This window comes from Bombus flavifrons, chromosome 18 (assembly GCF_040668555.2).
Source record: "Bombus flavifrons isolate JBK064 chromosome 18, iyBomFlav1_principal, whole genome shotgun sequence".
NCBI lineage: Eukaryota > Metazoa > Arthropoda > Insecta > Hymenoptera > Apidae > Bombus > Bombus flavifrons.
The window spans coordinates 4055320-4081216 of record NC_138459.1 but is presented as its reverse complement, the minus strand read 5'-3'; the positions used below and the strand labels follow the sequence as shown (position 1 = coordinate 4081216).

General features: G+C 37.5%; 1 long non-coding RNA gene across 2 annotated transcripts; it reads left to right on the top strand.

Moving 5' to 3' along the window:
• The first annotated feature begins 9912 nt into the window (after nucleotides 1-9912).
• On the top strand, nucleotides 9913-14167 carry LOC138189042 (uncharacterized). 2 transcript variants are annotated; one of them, XR_011175822.1, is made up of 6 exons: nucleotides 9913-10148; nucleotides 10230-10857; nucleotides 11083-11375; nucleotides 11493-12090; nucleotides 12265-13103; nucleotides 13251-14167. It is a non-coding gene; the product is annotated as an uncharacterized LOC138189042 (long non-coding RNA). The 2 variants fall into 2 exon arrangements; XR_011175821.1 differs by lacking the exon at nucleotides 13251-14167 and having other exon boundaries at nucleotides 9920-10148; nucleotides 11493-11542; nucleotides 12710-13147.
• Nucleotides 14168-25897: the final 11730 nt, after the last annotated feature.

The following is a 25897-nucleotide window of genomic DNA, read 5'->3' as shown; positions in this document are numbered from 1 at the left end:
GGAGCAGTGGTTAAGAAACCAAGGAATGTTGTAACTTCGTATTCCAGCGAAGAAACGATCGGTTACGTTTCTAATCGATACGAGCGACGAATCCGGAAAAAGAATTTCATCCTGGAGATATATTTGATTGACAGGTGGAGGGATGGTGGAGCAAGGGAAGGGGAAATTGGAGAAACGAGAGGGGAGTGGGATAAGAGAGACAGAGGAGCCAGCAGCAGCACGCAAGTCTGATCTGCTCATGAGCGTGGAAATCCCTCGTGGCAGCCTTGGGGTTCCGAAACATCAGCGTGATTGCGTTTCTCCAGTGGAGGTATTCCATTACCAGGGCGAGCGGGTACCCTCATTCCAGTTCCACCCCCTGGAAACGTTGGGTGTCGTGGCTCGCTATCCCCGTTACTCCGGTGCACGCTCGCCAGCATCGTGCATCGACGTGCAAACCGATATCGCCGATAGATCGTCCGGACATCGTTGCAAATGCGCCTACAGCAGTTGATGAACTTGCGCTGCAGGGTGCCCGTAAATTCGACGCGAGGATTTCGTTTCAATTATCGATCCACAGTGTATAATTAACGCGTTGGAATATTGTTTTTCATATTATCTATTTTCATATTATTTGCGATTAGTAGTAGGTTTCTTTTTTTAGGAAAAATTCAGGATCCTTGTTTGCTATAGATAGATCAGTTTCGTGTCCTTGTAAATGTTCAAGCTTCGTTTCAATTATCGATCCGCAGTGTATAATTAGCGTGTTAGAATATTATTTTTTATATTTTATATTTTAATAATAATAGGTTTCTTTTTAGGAAAAATTCAAAGATCCTTGTTTGCTGAATAATACTAATAGATAGGTTAGGTTCGTGTCCTTGTAGATCTTCAAGCTTCGTTTCAATTATCGATCCACAGCGTATAACTGGCGCGTTAGAATATTGTTTTTCATATTTTTTACTTTAATAATAATAGGTTTATGTTTAGGAAAAATTTAAAGATCCTTGTTTGCTGAATAATACTAATAGATAGGTTAGGTTCGTGTCCTTGTAAATGTTCAAGTTTCGTTTCAATTATCCATACGTATAATTAGCGCGTTAAATTATTGTTTTTCATATTATCTATTTTCATACTTTTTACTTTAATAACAAAAGGTTTCTTTCTAGGAAAAATTCAAAGATCCTCGTTTGCTACAAATAGATCAGATTCGTGTCCTCGTACATATTCAACTTTCGTTTCAATTATTGATCCACAGCGTATAACTGGCGCGTTAGAATATTGTTTTTCATATTTTTTACTTTAATAATAATAGGTTTCTTTTTAGGAAAAATTCAAAGATCCTTGTTCGCTGAATAATATTAATAGATAGGTTAGGTTCGTGTCCTTGTAGATCTTCAAGCTTCGTTTCAATTATCAATCCACAGTTTATAATTACCGTGTTAGATTATTGCTTTTCATATTTTTTACGAATAATAATAACAGGTTTATTTTTAGGAAAAATTCAAAGATCCTCCTTTGCTATAGATAGATCAAATTCGTGTCCTTGTAGATGTTCAAGTTATAATACGGTTATGAAGGGTAATAGGAGAAATGAGTCACAGGGAATTTGGGACTCGCAGATAATGACCTGTGAAATACGCTGGCTACGACCTTGTTTTCCAATTAATCTTCTTTACGCTCTGAATATTTCTTCTGCGAATGGACTTGTTTATTGAATGGACACGAGAAAACAATTCGTTCCTAATCATAACGGAATTTTTCTATCGTTTTATAAATATTCTTCGACAATTTCCTATTTTAACTTATTATTACTCAAAAAGCTATCGGAATTCATGACGAATTACGTGATAGGGATGGGACAGAGCGATGAATCGAATCGAGCGAACTAACATCGCGCATACAACAGGCCAGTCGTACCAAGTTTAATCAGAAATTGACACAGGGATGCCTGTCCTGTTTTCATTAACATTCCACAAATCCTGCAACAAATTAAATTACTTCGCCATCGCTGAGGCTAATGAATGTCGGGCTAGGGTGGCACCGGAAGAGGAGCGGAGTATTCTGAGCGACAGAGAATAGTAGGGAGCGCAGCTGATAATCGATAGCTCTCGAAAGTTTAGTTCATTCGTTCGTACGACTCGCTTCTCCAGCAGACATCCTCGCCGCGATTAAATTGCGCCATGGAAATGGAGATCTCGCGTGCGAAACCTCTGTCCTTTGCCTCCTACCAACGCTCCAGATACCGATTGGTGGGGGGAAAAAAGTTCATTCGAAAAATTAATCGAATTTCCTTAAGTTCTTCTTATCAATATCAAATTAAAAAGAATCTTCAGGATGGTTGGTAACCGGTGGTACAAGCGGAAAGGGGGTGATTCTACGCGAAAAAAGAAGTCGAAAGTATAGAATAAAAATTTTTCGTTCGAGGCTTTGTTCTCGAGAAAATCGACTTTGAATTTTCGCTCGGTACGCCTGCACTTTATCGCGTCTCGTTAGAACGCATCTCACTGTAGATCGTTGTCTCGATGGAAAGATTTAAAACAAAATTTTTATTCTATATTTTCGACTTCTTTTTTCGCGTAGAACCACCCCCTTGTACCACCAGTCACCAACCACCCTGTATAACTCAAGAATTTAAGAAATTTGTATTACACGTGTTGTGGTTCTAATTACGAAAATCACAAGACAGAAACATAATCAGTTAGATACTCTCATGTTTTACAGAGAAACAACTCTAAAAGTCAATATTGTCAATTTAGGAAAAATTCAGAGATCCTTGTTTACTGAATAATATTAGTAGATAGGTTAGGTTCGTGTCCTTGTAGAATTCGATTAATTTTATATCGACAATATCTTTCGCTCTACATCGTTTACTCCGTATTTTCCTACTTCTATTACCACATTTCCCTGAACACCACGAAAATCACTGTAAATGCAACATTTGCTTCATCGGAAAACGTAAGATTGATCAGCTGATTCTACGAGACTCGTATCTTTCGATTTAAATCAGCGCGTTAAAATGCTCGCTTCTAGCGGTCCACTAACATCGAAATTATCATATTTTTCCCGTGAGTGGTTTAATTACGATCGTGAGAATTCCAAGAAGAACCGCAACTTCCCATAGAATTTTATCGATCCTCCATTTTATGGCAATTATTACGGTTACAGTACGAAAGAGAATCCGAGGAATTTCATCAAAATCTCGTTGCGCGCCATCGAATCGACAATTCTCCGCCAGAGAAACGAGAACAAAGCAAAAAAAGAAACCATCAATCACCGATCACTGGACATTGCATTAACTCGCGCTGAACCGTACTATCAGCGGCGGTGGTTTCGGATCGCCACGTCAATGGCAACGTTCCCCTGGTCCTTTCGAGCGTTTCGGTTGGCAACCGTGCTTGTACGTGTGCTGCTGGTTAAGTGTAGATGCCGGCGTCCAGATTGCACGACAGCGAGCGGAATAGAAGCGCAGCGACGACGCGGCCGGGGTTGAAGCGGGTAATGGGGTTTGCTGGGAGTGACGCGAGGCTAACCGAGCGGAATCACGAGCTCCCAGGAATCGAATCCATGCGTCACCCAGGCCTGCCAACACCATTTCCAGCTACCAACTTGCACGGGCTTTAAGTTCTGCCAGCAGACATCGAGCGGAAACGTTGCCCGGTTCCGACCAAACATCGCACACTTCTCTCTGCCCTCCTCGCTGTTCCTCCTTCCTCGTCCTAACTTTCGCGAAGACTCCGCAGCAATTGTTCCTGCATGCGCCGATCGTCGATTTAACCGAGCAAACGGTGGACGGGCCGTGACACGAGCCTCGTTCTATGTTTGCAATTTTGGTCAATGGACCAGCGATTCTGCCGTTGATCGTTTCAAATTGAAATCCATTAAGAGCAACGATACGGCGGTTGTTTGGCCGGCGACAAATGGCGCGCGGATAGAGCCGCTGTTTGTAACGCCGGCGCTAATGAGACGCTATATTTCTGATCGCCCTTTCCACTCAGATTCCCAGCTTTTTCGAATCCGATCGTACAAACGAAGAAGAAATTTCTCTCAACTTGCAACGCTGGCTTCTCGTCGTACGATACCTGTTGAGTATAGACACGAACATCCACAATAAAGATCGACCGGATGTTGCGGAAATCGGCCATCGAGGCCTCCTCCAGCACGAATTCAGGACAAAATCAACGGGGGATCGATGAAGCGAAGGAGCGCAGGTTCTCAGCAGGTCTCAGATTAATGGCTCCGGTTGCTGGTGAAACGGCGATCGGGACAATTTGGCGGGGCGTGGAGGGGTGGCGGCAGGCGGATTCCACGGCGAAGGACGATGGCAGGAACAATTGCCGAGCCAACTCCCCGAGCAACCTAAGCAACGTCTCGCTCTCGTCTAGGTGGCGCTGCGCCGCGTAAATGATGGCGCCCAACATTATCTATTGTGCGCCCATTCCATTTAATATTGTATTCCATAACGCAAACAAAGGTAAAATGCGAATTAATGTACTCGATTTATCACGCTTTTGTTGCGCGCTGGGACGCGACCGAGCGAGCCGGGACCAGGCTGCTTCGTCTTTCTCTAGCCTGCTGCTCTCTCTATTCCGCTCCACACCCCTTTTACCCCACCCCTTTTCACCGCTGAATGCGCCACTTCGCGAGCTTCGACACTGGCGAGAGAAACCACCCCTGGAATATTCTTTCCTCTCGCATGCTCTCAACGTATTTTTCTTTCGAAATCTTTACCCCCCCCCCTCTTCTTCTTCTTCTCTTTCAACGTTTCTTTTGCTCACGTCGTTCGTTCGTTTCGCTCGAAAAGGTCTTTCAACGTGGTTGCTACCGTGGAACAACGATGTTTCGCTGCGAGGACGTTAGCGCGAGGATCGTTTGGTCGGTGAGCGAACATTAAAGGTATTTACAGCCTGAATTGTAGTTCTTTGGCGCTATGAGATCCGCTTCCGCACGCGGAAGAAGGTCTTTAGCAGGACTGTGAGAGGTTATGTGTCTGTTGCGTTGCGAGAGTCGAAGGAAAGATGTTGTATATTGAAATAACGCGAAGATTATCTCTCGTCTTTTATTTGTACTCTTTATCGAAGATCAATGTTCAGAGGCTGTCAGCTACTAATGAAGATCGTATCACCGAGGCGATCTAAAGGGCAACATAATAATTCAAATGGAGCGCCTGGACCATTTACAAATGGCCGACGAGGGATCGCACGCGAAAGAAAGATATCGAGGGTCACGATTCAAAGACGTAGGGAATTAATCGGTACAAGAAGAAACGCGGATCATGAAAGATTTCTCACAAGTGCTATCTTTCGCCATTCTTCGGAATTCCATGATTTTTATAAAAATACTGTATGTCGTAGAGAAAGAACGAGCAGTGCGATGAGATCCTCAACGACCATTTTTCATTGTTGTCAGTGAATTCCGTGAGGAGAGGGGGAACATATGACGTTCTTCCTTATGTCGTTTTGTTTCATTCGTCTGCTTTACGTTGTAGGAATATTTGCTTAGCATAGAACAATTATGGTTTTGCGTTTACAGCTTCACGGTGGAACTACCGATATTCGTTAGGTGTACACAGGTTGTTGATATTGCAGCAGAAAGCGATACAATGTTGAGTAGAAGAATATGGCAGTTACGGAATAGTGTAACTTAATAGTCTACTTATCTTAGATAATGTTGACGAATATTTTCAATTTGTAGGCAATATGAGAAAAATCTGAATTTATGCTAAACCAGTTCTTGGAACGTTACAGTTCTCGTCGTTTGTTAAAATGCGAACAATAGTCAAATATGAAAATTCGAAAATAGTAACGGGGTTGAAATTTGAACACTCGTTCGAGGTTTCCATTTAATTACGTCGTTGAATCCTTTTCAAATTTATTCTAAAACATCCTATTTACACTTTGAAATATTAATTTAAATAATGATGTATGGGTTTGTTATTATCCATTTTGATAGGTTAGGTTTTTCATAAAGCTTTGAACAATCTGTGTTTACGTTTTCTATTTGATTATAAACACAGGGTACAATTAGAATGTTTGGCTATTTCATTTATTTTAAGACATCCTCTTTACGCTTTAGAATATTAATTTAAATAATGATGTGTTGGTTTGTTATTGTCCACTTTGATAGGTTGGTCCTACTCTTAGGATTTTTCATAAGGTTGACTGATACAAGAACAAGTAGATGAATTTGTAATAGAAAAATAAATTGAAATAAATAAAGGTATAAGTACAAGTATAATGTATAAGTTTATGCTGATTCAGATCCTCATTCTCTTAGTGTTACAAAACAATGGAATAATAGGGAGCATGTTCATATATTTATAGCAAAAGGACATTGCCAAAAAAGTTCAGATTTTTCATGAAGCTTTGAACAATCTGTGTTTAAGTAACATTTTCTATTTGATTATACCCACATAGTATACTTAAAATGTTTTTTCATTTATTTTAAGACATGCTATTTACACTTTAGAATATTAATTTAAATAATGATGTGTTGGTTTGTTATTGTCCATTCTGATAGGTTGGCCCTACTCTTAGGATTTTTCATAAGGTTGACTGATACAAGAACAAGTAGATGAATTTGTAATAGAAAAATAAATTGAAATAAATAAAGGTATAAGTACAAGTATAATGTATAAGTTTATGCTGATTCAGATCCTCATTCTCTTAGTGTTACAATACAATGGAATAATAGGGAGCATGTTCATATATTTATAGCAAAAGGACATTGCCAAAAAAGTTCAAATTTTTCATGAAGCTTTGAACAATCTGAGTTTAAGTAACATAACAGAGTACACTTAGAATGCTTTTTCATTTATTTTAAGACATGCTATTTACACTTTAGAATATTAATGTAAATAATGATGTGTTGGTTTGTTATTGTCCATTCTGATAGGTTGATCCTACTCTTAGGATTTTTCATAAGGTTGACTGATACAAGAACAAGTAGATGAATTTGTAATAGAAAAATAAATTGAAATAAATAAAGGTATAAGTACAAGTATAATGTATAAGTTTATGCTGATTCAGATCCTCATTCTCTTAGTGTTACAATACAATGGAAAAATAGGGTCACATTCATATATTTATAGCAAAAGGACATTACCAAAGAAGTTCAGATTTTTCATAAAGCTTTGAACAATCTGTGTTTAAGTAACATTTTCTATTTGATTATACCCACATAGTATACTTAAAATGTTTTTTCATTTATTTTAAGACATGCTATTTACACTTTAGAATATTAATTTAAATAATGATGTGTGAGTTTGTTATTATCCATTTTGATAGGTTAGGTTTTTCATAAAGCTTTGAACAATCTATGTTTACGTTTTCTATTTGATTATACCCACAGGGTACGTTTAGAATGTTTATTCATTCATTTTAAGACGACCTATTTACGCTTTAGAATATTAATTTAAATAATAATGTGTGAAAATTGTAAAACCAGCCAATTTGACTGGAGTGTTAGTTCTAATGTTAATAAATATTCTCTAAATGTTTATACAATGATGGGAGATTAAAATGTGCAATTATAAAATGTACAATATATTCAATGTTAAGAACTCGTTTGAATAATTAAGGATGGACGAAATCACTGTACTTGTTATAAAAATCTGAATTTGCATAGACATTGGCAGCTTTTAATGGTCAATTTGAAATTAATTCGCGAAGAATAAACCGACGACATCGAATAAATTTTAAAATTGCAAGATTTCTGAAAATCTAATGGTAAATATGTTACTTAAAGCGTCGATGTTTTGGCTTATTTTGCAGGATAATTAAGCGATAGAAAAAAGGAGGAAAAGCATCGCAACACAGGCTTAACCGGTGCGCAACTTTTCCACTGAATTTGCCAACGAATCTCGAAGTTCGTCACATTCATCATTGTTCTTGCCAGCCGACCTTCTTTCTACGGTTCTTCTCTTCGATTTCTTTTCATACGCGACGCGCCACCTCGTAAATTCGAAAACGCGGGAAACGCGACCCAACGAAGATTCTACCGCGACACACTTAACCGCGTGTTTGTGCAAAAACCAGGTCGACGAGATCTGGAAATTCTGCTTTAACTTCGACCACGAACAGTTCCCAGATCGCTTCATCCCTCGCGCAGAAAAACAAAACGTTCTACCAGCTTCTATAGGTTTTCGTTGTCTGTGGTTGTAGACGACACCAGAAACAAAAGAAATGAAATATCTCTTGCTAAAAGAAACCCAGGAAGATCTGGGTTACATTCCTTCGAACACAAATATGTTTATCGTGTTAATCCTCGTATGACGAGGACTGGGTCAATTCCGACCCGGACAGATATTTCCTGTGTTGTTCAGTTAAATTTGTTATAATTAAACACGTTATTATTCTACCAAATTGTATTTTTCACATCACTGCGTTATTATTAAAGGTTTATTAATTTGTTTACTTTTCTATGTTTGTGGGAATTTTTATACAGATGCAAAAACACGCAGAATGCAACCAACGTGCAAATACAGGGTGGTTGGTAACTGGTGGTACAAGCGGAAAGGGGATGATTCTAGGCGAAAAAAGAAGTCGAAAATATAGAATAAACATTTTTCGTTCGAGGCTTTGTTTCCGAGAAAATCGACTTTGAATTTCCGCTCGGTACGCCTGCACTTTATCGCGTCTCGTTATAACGCATCTCACTGTAGATCGTTGTCTCGATGGAAAAATTAAAAAAAAAAAATCTTATTCTATATTTTCGACTTCTTTTTTCGCGTAGAATCACCCCCTTGTACCACCAGTTACCAAGCACCCTGTATATCAAAAATTCAAAATGCAAGCTACAATCTTTAATAGCCAAAACGAACCTCTATTTACACAACACTGTATTTCTTCATTATGTTTATAAAAATACAAATTTGCATAAATATCCACACTCTAGTTATCGTATAACACGCTTTCTCGATCACCTGTTCGTTGAATCGTTACAACAATATGATAACAATAATCCAAATATCAAAAGAAAGCTCCTTCCGTTATTATAGTAATATTACAGAAAACAACCGTTGCCTGAACCTGCATCGTAAAGAAGAAAAAGAGACATCAGGTTTCTACTTGAGAAATTTGCTCGAAAATGGGAAGCGTTTGAAGCCGAGGAGACTGGAAAATACAAAAATGACGGTCATCGGGTAGGACGCGTGCGTTTGGTCGAGGCGAGTGACTGGAAACGCGAAAAGAGTGACCGGTGACAAACGGCGACGTGTATCGCGAACTCTGAATAAAACAAATGAGAACGGAACAAAGCTGACAGAGGCGACCGAACGATACGAACAACGCGGAATCCGAGGGTGAAAGTGGGCGAGGCCTCCGGCTAAGGGGTAGTTCGGCTAATGCGCGATGATTAAACTAACAGCTGCCACCAATCACTCTGCCACGAAAACCCTCTGATCTTCTGCCCGGTCCGTCGTTCCAAGCCGACGCTCAACAATTCTTCGGCGTGTCCATTTTTTCCGTTACATTCGTGTCTCTTATCTATCAGCATCCCTAACACAATTTCCTGCGTCATCGTGTCATCATTTCTTGGAGGTGAATCGTGTGTCAATAGTAACTCGTAAAAATGAAAGAGAAGAAGACCTAACCTCAAGCTAACCTCAATCTAATTGACAGCGTAGAAAATTCCCCAATAAGGATTTTCGTTATTAGTATTAGTTAAATTTCTTTGATTATTTGGATCGTGGTAATTATTCTACGTTCGTGTTACTAAAGACCGAAGATTAAATGATGCGGAGTAAGCGATCGTATTTGAGGACATTTGACTTAAACAAACAGAAAATAGAATAAAATGTGGATGATTCATAATCCTAATTCCATACGAGCCACAGAATAATCGAGCGTCGACCATAACCTATTAATAGCATCGGTCACGGGGCAAAAATGTATTTATGGAGTACATTCGTTATCGAGGCATCGAAGCCTATAGCGTGGCTCGATGCGCACTCGTGCGAAACTCGTGTGTTTTGGAACACACGCGACGAACGCAATTGTTTACTTGATAAAAACGATACATCGAAGCGCAGTCGAATCCGCGCATGGCTCTGTCACGTGTTTCAACAAACGAAAATAATCCGTCGGCCAAACAAGATCTGGCAAAAATATCGCGCAGCAACAACAGCATGCGTATTTAGTTCGATGGGAACATTTGGAGTCGCGTCTCTGGTTAGGTTATAGTCAGTGAGCTGCATTAATTTCTAACAAAACGCTAGAGATCCGCTAATTTATGTTTCGTCTTGTTTACAGTGGGAGAAAAATCAACGGAAGCCGGTGTACGCGTTACTCATCGCGATATCGACGCTAATTACCGATTCGTCGAACGTGGAAATTTATTCATCGAGCAAATTAATTAGGGTGGACGCAGCTTTTAACGGCATCTCGGATCATTTCTCTTGCAGATGAATTACCCAGAATGCTTGGTTACCTTGGCACGCGACAGCTGAAGCGTATCAAGATGTTGAACGAGCCGCGTTATCGGTGTGAAAATAACGGCCACGAATCTAACGAGTTGCGTCTGACCACCGGTTTTTAAACGGTGCAGATTAGGAAATTCGATAAGAGTCGATTACATGTCCCGATCCATGTTAATAATTGCACGCACGAAGGTAATCGTTCAGAGCCGAGACGAATCATCGACGCCACGACGCGTTTCCCTTCACAAAGTCAGATAAGCAAACTCATTCAGACTATGGCCCCGTCTGACGAATATATCGGTGAATGAATTAATGAATTCAGGTTGAACTGTTCATCTTCTGGTTTACACGCGCGAATGCTAATACTTTGAACTTATATGGTGGTTACTTGATGACGTTTCAATTAGTTTTCTGACACAGAAATATCCTTTTTCTCCATACAGTAGATATTATTTGTCCATGTAAGTACTGTCATTTTATATATAATGGACACCTGTAGGAAACTTTTTATGGATATTACTGGCAATAATTATTTGAACGTTCAATTATTTATCGCATTAATAAGCAGCAATGTTTTTAGTGGTTTTCATCTTCAACACTAATTATATGTTCAAGACTGCTATACCAGCTGCGTACTAACTTTTTTATTTTATCAAATGACTTATGTATTCTACATAGGTTTTCAGAATGGTTTCACATTTTACCAATGTAATCAGCAATACTCGTATCTTATCAGTATGCTAACTGTTGAGGATGATTATAGAAGAACAAGTAGATGAATTTGCAATAGAAAAATAAATTGAAATAAATAAAGGTATAAGTACAAGTATAATGTATAAGCTTATGCTGATTCAGATCCTCATTCTCTTAGTGTTACAATACAATGGAATAATAGGGAACATGTTCATATATTTATAACAAAAGGACATTGCCAAAAAAGTTCAGATTTTTCATGAAGCTTTGAACAATCTGAGTTTAAGTAACATAACAGAGTACACTTAGAATGCTTTTTCATTTATTTTAAGACATGCTATTTACACTTTAAAATATTAATTTAAATAATGATGTGTTGGTTTGTTATTGTCCATTTTGATAGGTTGGTCCTACTCTTAGGATTTTTCATAAGGTTGACTGATACAAGAACAAGTAGATGAATTTGCAATAGAAAAATAAATTGAAATAAATAAAGGTATAAGTACAAGTATAATGTATAAGCTTATGCTGATTCAAATCCTCATTCTCTTAATGTTACAATACAATAGAATAATAGGGAACATGTTCATATATTTATAACAAAAGGACATTGCCAAAAAAGTTCAGATTTTTCATGAAGCTTTGAACAATCTGTGTTTAAGTAACATTTTCTATTTCATTATACCCACAGAATACACTTAGAATGCTTTTTCATTTATTTTAAGACATGCTATTTACACCTTAGAATATTAATTTAAATAACAATGTGTGGGTTTGTTATTATGCATTTTGATAGGTTAGATTTTTCATAAAGCTTTGAACAATCTGTGTTTACGTTTTCTATTTGATTATAAACACAGGGTACACTTAGAATGTTTGGCTTTTTCATTTATTTTAAGATGTCCTATTTACACTTTAGAATATTAATTTAGGTAACAATGTGTGGGTTTGTTATTATGCATTTTGATAAGTTAGATTTTTTATAAAGCTTTGAACAATCTGTGTTTACGTTTTCTATTTGATTATAAACACAGGGTACACTTAGAATGTTTAGCTTTTTCATTTATTTTAAGACATGCTGTTTGCACTTTAGAATATTAATTTAAATAATGATATGTGGGTTTGTTATTATCCATTTTGATAGGTTGGTCCTACTCTTAGGTTTCTCCATAAAGTTTTGAACATTTTCTATTTGATTATACCCACAGAGTACACTTAAAATGTTTTTTCATTTATTTTAAGACATCCTATTTACACTTTAAAATATTAATTTAAACAATGATATGTGGGTTTGTTATTATCCATTTTGATAGGTTAGATTTTTCATAAAGCTTTAACAATCTGTGTTTACGTTTTCTATTTGATTATAAACACAGGGTACACTTAGAATGTTTGGCTTTTTCATTTATTTTAAGACATGCTATTTACACTTTAGAATATTAATTTAAATAATGATATGTGCGTTTGTTATTATCCATTTTGATAGGTTGGTTCTACTCTTAGGATTTTTCATAAGGTTAACTGATAGAAGAACAAGTACATGAATTTGTAATAGAAAAATAGATTGAAATAAATAAACGTATAAGTATAAGCATAATGTACAAGTTTATGCTGATCCAGATGCTTATTCTCTTAGTGTTACAATACAATGGAAAAATAGAGAACACGTTGATATATTTATAGCAAAAGGACATTACCAAAAAGGTTAACCTTATAGCTGTAGCTGAAGGCTACAGGAAACAACAATAGAAATCTACTTATAGCTCTTTTGTTTCCACACCTTGTAACCCAAAACATAATTCATATTCAAGGTCACAATAATATGCACCTTTCCTTATTTACAATATTTTTGTTTCACTAAATTTTCAGGTCACAGATGCACTTAAATAGAAATATACAGCTGTTCTTGAAGCAGTTACTTCAACACCAACAATACCTAAGAAGATTTTCCACATTCTAATGATACATATTATATTCTTACAATTTTTCAACAGCTCAAATACTTTCAGTCATTGTAAGTACTTGAAACGTTATAAATTATATACTGCACAAATAGAACTCAAAATATTTAGGATTTACCTAAAAACGTATTATCCAGAAATTTCACAGTCTCGTGTCATTTTTCCATAAATTACCGATAACTTCGTTACGGGCGTTCCAGAAAATCGGGCGTCAACTCGATAATGGACGCTGCCGTCACAATAACGTGTTGTGTTTCACAACAAGGGAGGCGTACTACGCTTGTGGTTTCCATCGGCAACCGAAATACAAAGACTGTGGAATCATCAATCAAATCGAATCAATGAGCCCTTTGTAGAGGCCGATTTGGCTACTTATTCATTTATCATTATTAGAGGCGCGGCGTTGCGTTCGCAGCCTAACCTCCCACCTTCTGTCTCGAACCATTTACCTTCATTCATCACCGTGCTAACTCATACAAATTGTTTTATTCACCTTATCAGCCATTACGATTCGCGTCTGCCAGATGAATTTTGACGTGTTGCACCACCGGTTCTAGCACCATCATAATTCAAAAACTAGATCGTTACCTGTCATCGAGTTAAACCGTAAACGATCACCAATTAGTGGTGCAAGTTTTTAAAAGAACAACACGTTAACGTTAGCAGATAGCAGAAACAAGACAAATCTCTATGACATTATCATTTTTCTTTACTTCTGAATTCATGAAATTGATCAGGCTTCCAGCGGTTCATGTTTAAAGAGACTGAAAACCACAGTTTTATCTGTCAACATTTCATACCTTGGTTCTAACCTTATACGATTTTCACAACTTGAAAAAATTGTGATTAATTCGTTTATTCCTTTCTTTTCATTTAACAGAATATCTTCCTTCTTGCGATACGTGGATCTGCATAAACCGAACAACCATAAGCTACATTTACGTTAACTGTACTTTATACAGTTTCTTAGTCTGCGTATTACACTCTTCTATTTTGCTTCTATTCTCTTTTCCATTCGATTAATTCGTCATACCTAAACAGACAACGCTATTTTCTGAAAAATAGCGATGGATTAAACGACCTTGCTACGGTTCCAAGTCCTCCATTTCTTTTCCTCCTACGCACAAATATGATATAACAAAGCGAGAAGTTAATAAACGAAGCAGAAAGAAGAAATGCGAAGAAGGAGATATTTCGTCTGGAAATTTGTAAAATATCCAGAAAGAGAAAGTAATGGCGAATTAAGTGAATATGTGTCGCCAGTAAGAGGAGTTATCACGCTGATTCCAGCGAACCAACATGGCGTCGTTAATTCTGGCTCCTCGTGGGTTTCCCCTGCCGCGCCGTCAGCACGTCGCCGAAGTTTTCAAGCCGAATCGGCTGTGCTTGATAAAAATGTACATATTCAGCGAGCGGCGGGAATTATGCATCGTCTAGCGCGCGCTTTCGCGTGTCTTGGCGAATTAAGCCGGAGGCGTCGCTGGTAACGGCGCGAAAATCATCTGTCTACCGAGAATACGTAATTTTTCCAGCAACCTGGCACGCAATTTTTTCGCTAGCCTCGCGCTCGCCGACCGATCACAAGCTCAACGATCCTCTTTTTCCGCACACGTTTCGACGCTCGCCCGCCGTCAATTGGACGTTTCCTCCTTCTGCCATCCACTCGCCTGAGAACCTTTCTCCTCCCATTACGCAGCTGTCTATTCTGTAGCTACGTTCTCCAGCCATCTATGTTTCTCATTTCAACCCTGTCTGGCAGAATTTTTCTTTCGAAAATGAAACACCACAGTATGGGCCATGATGCACATAAATTGGGCAAAACGGCCGAGTCAGATATAATTTTTTAATTGCTATACGTAGCTTTGTTTACGGTGGACGGGTAGAGGATTCGATCTGTTGACTTGGCAACTAAGTGCTTGGCAACTAAGTGTCACTAGGTGCTAATGACAAAACCCGCAATCGCTTAGTTTCCAACTAATAGAATTGCAGAGGCCGTGTTCGCATCACGTTGGGGTCACCAATGTAGAGGTTTGTTGGTTCGTCGTGTTTAAATAACGAGATAACTCGCTGTTGGAAACCGTCAAGTATATTTAAAGCGATAAATAATTAAACGCGATCGTAAGGAGCTCGGTATCTATCAGATATCAGCGATCTCATTAGCGATTTACACACTGTGTTTAGCGAATCCGTTAGTACGAGTGATTATCGTCTGTACTAATTTATTCATCGCTTTAAATATACTTGACGGTCTTCAACAGCGGTTATTTAAACACAACAAAACAGCCATCCACTACGGTGGCCAAGAAACCTCTACAGGATGATCCATAAGTTCATCCATCGTAAGGTAACATATTTATGTTATTATTATTGTTATTATTTAATAGCAAGATTCTAAGGCAGATTTAGCAAAAGCGTGTCTGCATCATAGTTCTTCTAGACACTTCAGTCCATAGACTGAATTGCTATACCCAACCCAACCCAATTGCCATACTCGCACATTATCATAGCTTGCGTTTCATATTGTGCTGCAACATGGTATAGCTAACTCTCGTTCGAGTAGCTAGAACAGTCATGAGATAGGCAATTTCTAGATGTCACCAATATCATCGGTCACAATCTATGGAAACTAAGTGACTGCGGATTTCGTCAATGCCATCCAATGACAAAAGCCGCTTGCCAACCCTTAGTTGCAGGTTAGAAACGTTAGAAAATAATATTGGCGAAGCTAAAAGCGAAACCTTCAACTTTTTTGACATCTCGGAACAGTTCCTCTTTTTTCTGTTCTTTCGATTTCCCATTCTCTTGGCTTCGGAGTTATCGGTGTTTCATAAGCAACGAACGTAAGGGTAAGAATCTATAGAAGGAATTTTTTAAACGCAGGATGAATGGAATGAAAAATGCGTTGAGAACTCGTTTCGGGACGTGAGATCGCGCAGGTATCACGGAAAATTGCGAGGAAGTTGTTATAATAATTACGCGCCTCGACGCTATAATTTCGCGCTTATTATATCGCTCGTTATCTTGGCAAAATATTCGCTTCGGTTTCGTACGAACGCACTTCGAAACGAACGAACAGCTAATTATTTACGCAAAACGGACGAACGTCTGCCTCCTCGATCTTCTTTTCGATATCTACATCACAGTTTTCCAAACTCCTGTAACTCTGCGATTGTTTTAGATTTAAAGAAAAAAACTGAAGAAAATTTACTTGAAAGTTTTTTTTTTATTTGGAAGAATTTTGCAATCGATTGTCATTGTGAATTATAAATAAATTATTCCGACGTGGCACTATAACACGAATAATAAATGTCGAAACGAAATACAGGGTGGTGGTAACTGGTGGTACAAGATTCTACGCGAAAAAAGAAGTCGAAAATATGAAAAATTAAAAAGATAACGTCAATCGAGACAACGATCTACAGTGAGATCTGTTCTAACGAGACGCGATAAAGTGCAGGCGTACCGAGCGGAAATTCAAAGTGGATTTTCTCGAAAACAAAGCCTCGAACGAAAAATGTTTATTCTATATTTTCCACTTCTTTTTTCGCCTAGAATCACCCCCTTTCCGCTTGTACCACCAGTTACCACCCTGTATTTAAAACTCGTTCCAGTAAAGATAATAACTTCGATGATGAAATTTCACTTACAATTAGATCATCAGCTACCCTGTAATAAATAAATAAATAAATAAATAAATAAATTCTCGCTATGTTCACACTTTCGCGTCAACGATCCGAAGAGAATAAAGTAAACGCGAGATTTGATCCATCGCGGTTAGCCGACCGGCAATGGCCGACTGTCGGTGAATCGTGGTGGAAAACGACGAGGGGCTCGTGACGATGCAACGGGGCGAAAAGCCGAAGAATTTCACGTGAAGTTGCGCCACATCCGCAACCTTCTTTCCGACCTTGTCCCCGGTGAATCCGCAAAGACTTCCGAGGGTGTCCGGCATTCAACGTAACTGAAGCAGAGCGAATCGCGCGATCAGGTTTTACGATGACCGCAGGGTGCCAGTGGAGAGCGAAACACCGACTGTTTACGCTTCTGCTCTTATTCTTTTCACTTCTTCGCTGGTCGAAGGCTCGCAGAACAAGGAAAACTGCTCCCATTTCGACAGACAGAAGCTTGAGAAGGGTTTGCTGGTTACAAGGGGTTGCCAGAAGTTATGCAAAACCAAAGGGAATATACCTGGACACCTACTTTAAATCTGTGGCCAGCGCAACGAGGTCACCTGTATCGTTGCCGGCCCAACGTTCATCAAACTTCACCGATTTCCTTTGATTTATTACCAGGTCGGACAGACGTGTTAAAGCCTTGCCTACGCTTCACCATGTGCATGCTGCGAGATGCAAGGTCCCGCTCGGTCTGGAAATTCATCTTCCAGCAAGAGGTAAAGCGATACTCTTGACAGAGGAAACGAGAAACATCGGCTCGCAGCCTCCTTCCACGTGTCACATGCTTTTCGCCTGAAACTTTCAATGGACTATGTTTTGGATACGTGACAACTGTTGGTCACATCGTTGACAATGGGCAGAGGAAGTGCAAATTCCTTCTTTTTCTATTTTTGGAAATAGTTTACAGTCAATTCTCATTGAGAATTACAAGTAAATTATTACGATAATAAATGATTATCGTATGCAAGTTTATGAGACCTATGCCAAGCCAATATTAACAGCAGGCTAAAGAACAAAAGATGAACCCTTCAGGACAGAATCTCGCATCTTGATAACTTTTGCATAACTGAACTAATATCGTTTGTTGAAGTGGTCGCCACTTCTAAGAAAACTCTACATCTGGTCTTTTTAGGTTTCTCGAGCACCGCAGCCGTCCACAGCGTATAGACGAAAGACTGGGACGGAGGCAGACCATAGACGGTAGACAGGAGACGATGGCTTTGGGGTTTCAGTTATGGGCTTTTCAGCTCCAATTATATTCCTACTCGTACTTACACTTCTGTATTAAAATATATCTTCTACTCTGCGATTTATCCACGCGATTCTCCGTTTATACATCTAACAAGCTGAACGTTATTGAAACTGTACGACGTATGAGATACCTCGGCTGAGAAACGCTCTCCGTAATAAACCAAATGTAAGAATTCTAGTCAATTTCATATTAACACGTTGACTGCCGCGGCACCCGTATTCGGGTCTCAGCGAAGTTTCTGGTCGCGCCGCGTAACCCACATCCGGGTGTCGCTTATTTCACTACTTGCGGGGGATCGTCGTAGGCATTTGAAAAGATGTTGCACAATAATAAAACTGTGGGATTGTTGTAAAAGTAAGACGAAAATGGTTTATTAAGAAAATTATTTAGAACGTGAAACTTTGAAGCGTTCTATGCACAGCCGAGGTCGGTCGCCACGATTTGGACAGTAAGTTGTTGTTTTCTTCAAATTCTTTCGTGCCTTTGTTCGCTCCATTCCACGTCTTTCATTCGCACAACATGGTTTGCACGCGCGTCTAATGCTTCTCCCGGAATCGTTTTCCCGAACGGCGATATTGCGCTGGCTCCGTCGAAGACAAGGATTTTTGTATCTTCAGACAACCCTAATAATTTCGCAGCTAACGATCGTCCAAATATTCTAATATTTATATTCTTGCTCGTTGCAATTTTGTAAACCGTCGAAGCGTTCGCAACGGAAATTCGCGGAAGGAGTGGAGTGCCAAGTTTTCCGTGCCTTTCGATCGCTTTTCCAATTGTGGTGGCGTAAGAAACCATTTGGTCGGAACGATCTACACCGCACTTCCCTTCGTTATATTCGACAACAGCCAGTGGTTTTAACGTTGCGAGCAAACGAGACGAGAGACGATTCTCGAGACCACCGTTTGAGCGACTCGCGTTACTAAAATATCGACGGGAGCACCTGGCAGAAAAGAAGAAAGAGAAGAACGATAGGACAAGCAGTCGGATCGATCGGAATTAATAAAATTGATGGACGTGGAAGGGGAAAGAAGAAGATGAAGTAAGTGGTCGTTCGAAACGACACGGAATTTCGGACGTGGGGCGCCAGAAGATCTTGCTCGAATGGAATTTATTCCAGCGATGGTAATTTCGCGTTGCTCTATCGATTCGCGCAAAGGATAACGAGATGGAAGCGCAAAGAAACAAAAAGCAGAAGAAATTGTACGGTTGTTGGAAGAAAATGTTACAAGGTCGTTACCAGGTTATCGTATGCTTGCTCCTAGCTGAATCTAACGTCTTTTTCACCTGTCGATCTGATCCATCCTGTCAAGCAATTGGGTAACTGCTGGGTTTTGAATCCTTATGTTACATCCATCGCTCAATTTGCATATCTCTTCTTTAACTGTAGGTATCTTAATCCCTTAACCTACAACCACGGACATAGCCCGTAGTAGATGATCGGACCAAACGCAAATATTACGAGCATTCTCGTTAATGTGGCGATCTCAGAGTTTTCGATCGGAATCGTTGAAGAATTTCCAAGTTGGAATTACTCGCCATAGTTGGATCGCATAGATATTCAAACAGGTTTTAATACGGCTTTCTACAGCGTTATTTTACTCTGCACGCTTAAGTCGCAACGTGTGCCAATGAGCCAGTAGAATTTTTGCAATTTCTATCTAAGAATCTTCCCATTGCATTTGCAGTTAAAGTTCCAAGGAAATTCGAAGCTGCAAGATCAAATGAAATTTAAGTTGCGTATTATTATACGGAGACGTTTGAGAGGAAGATTCATCTCGTTGCGTCACGTTGTTGATTTTAGAGAAGTAGCTTTCTCAAAGAGGCGGTCGATCCGCCTGAACTTTGACCTGACGCAGCTAAAACACGATGGTTAGGTTGTTGAAGAGGCTGGCCGCCTCCAAAGCTTATCCGCGCGTTACGAAATACTGGCATTGGAAAGTTTACCATAGAATTTCGTAATCGCCGCCACTCCCCTGATAACACGCCACTGTTCTGATAATAATACGAGCAACCAGCGACACCGCTACTACGTTTCCATCTGATACACCGTGGTTGAAAACCAAGTATGAACGAAAGTAAAATGCAAGTTGCAATGATAATAGAGCGGGAAAGGTACAAACGAGTTTGCATTATACATAATAAAAGCCGCGGTATCATCTCGAAAACGGAAGATTAATATCGAATAAATTGCGAAAATTCTCGCAGACGCCAGCTGAGCAGACTTGGCAAACAATCGTTTGCAGGGCTTAAGAATTAAGAAATATGATCGTATCTACAAATGTCAGCAAGAATGTTGCACTCGGCGACTAAGAAGTTGAGAAGAAAAAGGTAAAAGCCAAAGTCCATTCGACGATGGACGCGCAACGGCATTGATAAACATTAAAAATTCGAAAGTTTCTCTTACGGTTAAAACGTTGATATTTATGCTATTTATTTATACGATAAATACTACGTATATTGTTCGTCGTTGTTCCATCCGATAAATATCATAGCGAGCGTTTCATATTTTATACAGCGGTTTAATCGAACTAATACGACTGCCGTATACTTGAGTTTTATTTATTACAATTGTCGTTAAACAAATATTGATCGTCGATGACAGACGAACAATATGTTTCTTCTTGCGATAATTTTCAACATTTTTTTAAGAAATTCCGTATTACTTTACCATTTCTTCTTATAAACTTTCGATATTTTTGTTGATGTTTTAGTTTAAGAATTTTTTTTTTTTCAGATTCGTTTAATTTTTTTTCCGCGTCACATAATTCAAAATTTGTATAATATTGTTACTGTGATCATTAATCATTGATAGGTCATGAAGTACCGAGCAATTTCTGAACACGTTAATAGAGTGTGCTATTATTTTGTTCTTAAAATAAAACAATTTTTTTTTTGTTACACACTAAAGCTCGGAATATTTTGAATTATTTTCAAGAAACCGCATATTCCCAGCTCATAATGTTTTGAAATTGTAAATTTGAGAGGAAAAACTTTGCACGAGACATTGGGAAATTATAGATAGTACACCTGGGCTATCTGTTTGACGAGGAATGTATATACAGGGTGGTTGGTAACTGGTGGTACAAGCGGAAAGGGGGTGATTCTAGGCGAAAAAAGAAGTGGAAAATATAGAATAACAATTTTTCGTTCGAGGCTTTGTTCTCGGGAAAATCGACTTTGAATTTCCGCTCGGTACGCCTGCACTTTATCGCGTCTCGTTAGAACGCATCTCACTGTAGATCGTTGTCTCGATGGAAACATTAAAAAAAAAAAAAAATGTTATTCTATATTTTCGACTTCTTTTTTTGCGTAGAATCACCCCCTCTCCGCTTGTACCACCAGTTACCAACCACCCTGTATATAGTTTTATAGGACATAGATAATTTTATAATAAATGATTGAAATTAATTAACAAGTCGTATTTAAAGAAACTTTATTTGTATCCATTAGGTTGTCGGAAAAGTGTGTTTCTTTTATAAACCCGTTTTTTACAACGATGCATCTGTATAGAGAAATATGAAAGCTAATCTGTGGAAAGTTGCGATCTTTATTTTGATAGAACAAAATGGATCATACGTAATTGGATAAAATAATATAAAACGTAAGATGTTGCGCGTTATAAAACGAAAGAAACTTTTCGGACGACCTAATATTTTTCTGAGCTCGATTAAAGAAGCGAAGATTTGTTCCACCTTCTAAAAAAGTAGTCAGTTCTTCTTTTTATTAGTAGACTTTTTTCCTTTTAATTTTTCAGCTATTTCTATTATTTAGTATCACGAAGGAGTGAATGTTCATACAAATTAGTATTTTTCTGAAGAGGATTAAAGAATTGAACATGTCTTCCATCTTCTAAAAGATAGCCATTTCTTCTTTTCATTACCAGACTATTTTTCTTTTAATTTTTCAACTGTATTATTTATTTATTTATTTATTTGTGAATGATCAATCAAATTAGTACCTTTCTGAACTCGATTAAAGAAGCGAAGATTTCTTCCATCTTCTAAAAAATAGCCATTTCTTCTTTCTATTACCAGACTATTTTTCTTTTAATTTTTCAACTGTATTATTTATTTATTTATTTATTTGTGAATGTTCATACAAAGTAGTAATTTTCTGAAGAAGATTAAAGAGCGAAGATTTCTTCCATCTTCTAAAAAATAACCATTTCTTCTTTTCATTACCAGACTATTTTTCTTTTAATTTTTCAACTGTATTATTTATGTATTTATTTATTTGTGAATGTTCATACAAAGTAGTAATTTTCTGAAGAAGATTAAAGAGCGAAGATTTCTTCCATCTTCTAAAAAATAGCCATTTCTTCTTTCTATTACCAGACTATTTTTCTTTTAATTTTCCAACTGTATTATTTATTTATTTATTTATTTGTGAATGTTCATACAAAGTAGTAATTTTCTGAAGAAGATTAAAGAGCGAAGATTTCTTCCATCTTCTAAAAAATAGCCATTTCTTCTTTTCATTACCAGACTATTTTTCTTTCAACCTTTCAACTATTTTTATTATTTATTATTACAAGACCCGTTCACTTACATTTTTCCACAATGTGTACATTCTACGTAACTTGCATCCCTTAAACGTCCCATAAACGCACAAACATCTACAATCTACCTATTCTACGTAATTTTCCAAACACCTTTCAATTAAAATATTCCACATTGGTTTCGTGACACAAACGAAATTCCTTGGCGAAAGGTCAGCGCGCAATATCCTGTACAAACGATAGCAACGAACCACCTTCGCCACCATCGTTTAAATTAGATTCTCGCTTCACCTGTCGAACCATCGGTTCTCATCCTTTCCCGCGACCCCCGTCAGCCGATAGAAAGAACAGAACGACCAGAACGAACTGATCTGTTCGCACTTTGATTTACTGCCTGGACATCCCAAAGGCTTGGCCGCCGCACCCCGCAATATTCCTTTTGAATAAGCAAATTATAAGATTCAAGGTCGCGACGACTAAAGGGTTTCATTTCGACTAGACGAGAAAATCGGTTACCTGGTTCAGTTCTACGCAAAATTCCTCCACGTCCGGATGTCCGATTTCACATCGCGATCCTTCTTTATCTTAGTTATCGTCTTTACCTACGTTTTTTCCTCTCTTGATCTTCGAGTATCGCGTGGTCTACGCTCGACCAATCGAATCGATCGTGGCAAAAATCGTAGTACAGTGCGCTTTCTAGTGTGCAACGTGATTTATGGTTGTTACGCAGCGACGTGGTTAGTTCGTTGCTTTGCATCGGCGATCGTCGACTACGCACCACGTGGAAATATCGAGGTAAATGAATGAGATAGTAAGATAAGCAACAAATTTGCCATTTGATCGGCGTTGTATCTTGGATTAATTTTAACGCGTCGCTGGATTGTCCGTTTGGCCTTTCGCGGCGCGTTCTATTTACAAGTATCGATCGGTTCAGTTGGTGGCACGTTGCGGTCAAAATGGTGGAGGAAAAACGTTTGTTTCGCATCGGCAACGATTGAAATTAATTCACCGTTACTGCGCGTTCAGATTTGATGCACTTCATAAATCCTGTAGACGGAAGTGTGCAAGTTTTGCATTTCAAATATTTGTACTACGAATTACTCGAAGGTATATTGTATTTTAAACAATCATCGAGCTGGGTGTAATAATTGTAATTTTTTTCAAATTCGGTTTTGAAGTTAGTTAAATTTTCAAATGTAACTGTTAAGGACATCAACGCGATTAACCACATTTTTCTTATTTATCTTAACTCTCAGCAAGTAGATTAAAGATCTAGTGACTTTTAATTAAAGTGTTCAGAGGGGGCACTGATCAACCCTACAAGTTGAAAAGTACAGCAAAGTAATGATTTTTGCATTTAATTAAATTTCATAATTTAACTGTTAAAGACATCAATACAATTAATGTCATTTTTCTTAATTATCTTAAGTATCAGTAATTGGACAGTGCAATTTAAATAAAGTTCTAACAATCTTTAATTGAACTGCTCAGAGGTTGCACTGATCAAACCCACAAGTTGAAAAGTACAACAAGATAATGATCTTTGCATTTAATTAAATTTCTTAATTTAAATGTTAAAGACATCAATACAATTAATGTCATTTTTTTTATTCTGCTCAAATCTCAGCAGTTAAATAGTACAATTTAAATATAGTTCAATGATCAACCCTACAAGTTGAAAAGTACAGCAAAGTAATGATTTTTGCATTTAGTTAAATTCTTTAATTTAACTGTTAAAGACATCAATACAATTAATGTCATTTTTCTTAATTATCTTAAGTATCAGTAATTGGACAGTGCAATTTAAATAAAGTTCTAACAATCATTAATTGAACTGCTCAGAGGTTGCACTGATCAAACCCACAAGTTGACACGTACAGCAAAATAATGATTTCTGCATTTAGCTAAATTTGTTAATTTAACTGTTGAAGACATCAACACGACTAATGTCATTTTTCTAATTTATCTTAAATCTCAGCAATTAAATAGTACAATTTAAATAAAGTTCTAACAATCTTTAATTGAATTGTTCAGAGGTTTGCACTGATCAAACCCACAAGTTGAAAAGTACAGCAAAATGATGATATTGTAAACACTGTTATTTAAATTAATCGTCGTTACATATTTTAAATGATCAGCAAACTAGGTATAACAACTGTAATTTTTTCAAATTCGTTTTTGAATTTATTTAAATTTTTAAATGTAACTGTTAATGACATCAACACGACTAATGTCATTTTTCTTATTTACCTTAAATCTCAGCAATTAGATTATAGTTCTAGTGATTTTTAATTAAACTGTTCAGAAGCGGCACTGATCAAACCCACAAGTTGAAAAGTACAGAAAAATAATGATTTTTGCATTTAGCTAAATTCCTTAATTTAACTGTTGAAGACATCAACACGACAAACGTCATTTTCCTTATTCTTCTCAAATTTCAGCAATTAGACAGCACAATTTAAATAAAGTTCAATGATCAAACCCACAAGTTGACAAGTACAGCAAAATCATGAATTTTGCATTTAGTTAAATTCCTTAATTTAACTGTTGAAGACATCAACACAACCAACGTCATTTTCCTTATTTTTCTCAAATCTCAGCAATTTTACAGTACAATTTAAATAAAGTTCTAGCAATCTTCAATTAAATTATTCAGAGACGACACTGATCAAACCCACAAGTTGACAAGTACAGCAAAATCATGAATTTTGCATTTAGTTAAATTCTTTAATTTAACTGTTGAAGACATCAACACAACCAACGTCATTTTCCTCATTCTTCTCAAATCTCAACAATTAAATAGTACAATTTAAATAAAGTTCAATGATCAAACCCACAAGTCGACAAGTACAGCAAAATAATGATTTTTGCATTTAGTTAAATTCCTTAATTTAACTGTTGAAGACATCAACACAACCAACGTCATTTTCCTTATTTTTCTCAAATCTCAGCAATTTTACAGTACAATTTAAATAACGTTCTAGCAATCTTCAATTAAATTATTCAGAGACGATACTGATCAAACCCACAAGTTGACAAGTACAGCAAAATAATGATTTTTGCATTTAGTTAAATTCCTTAATTTAACTGTTGAAGACATCAACACAACCAACGTCATTTTCCTCATTCTTCTCAAATCTCAGCAATTAAATAGTACAATTTAAATAAAGTTCAATGATCAAACCCACAAGTTGACAAGTACAGCAAAATCATGAATTTTGCATTTAGTTAAATTCCTTAATTTAACTGTTGAAGACATCAACACAACCAACGTCATTTTCCTCATTCTTCTCAAATCTCAGCAACTAAATAGTACAATTTAAATAAAGTTCAATGATCAAACCCACAAGTTGACAAGTACAGCAAAATAATGATTTTTGCATTTAGTTAAATTCCTTAATTTAACTGTTGAAGACATCAACA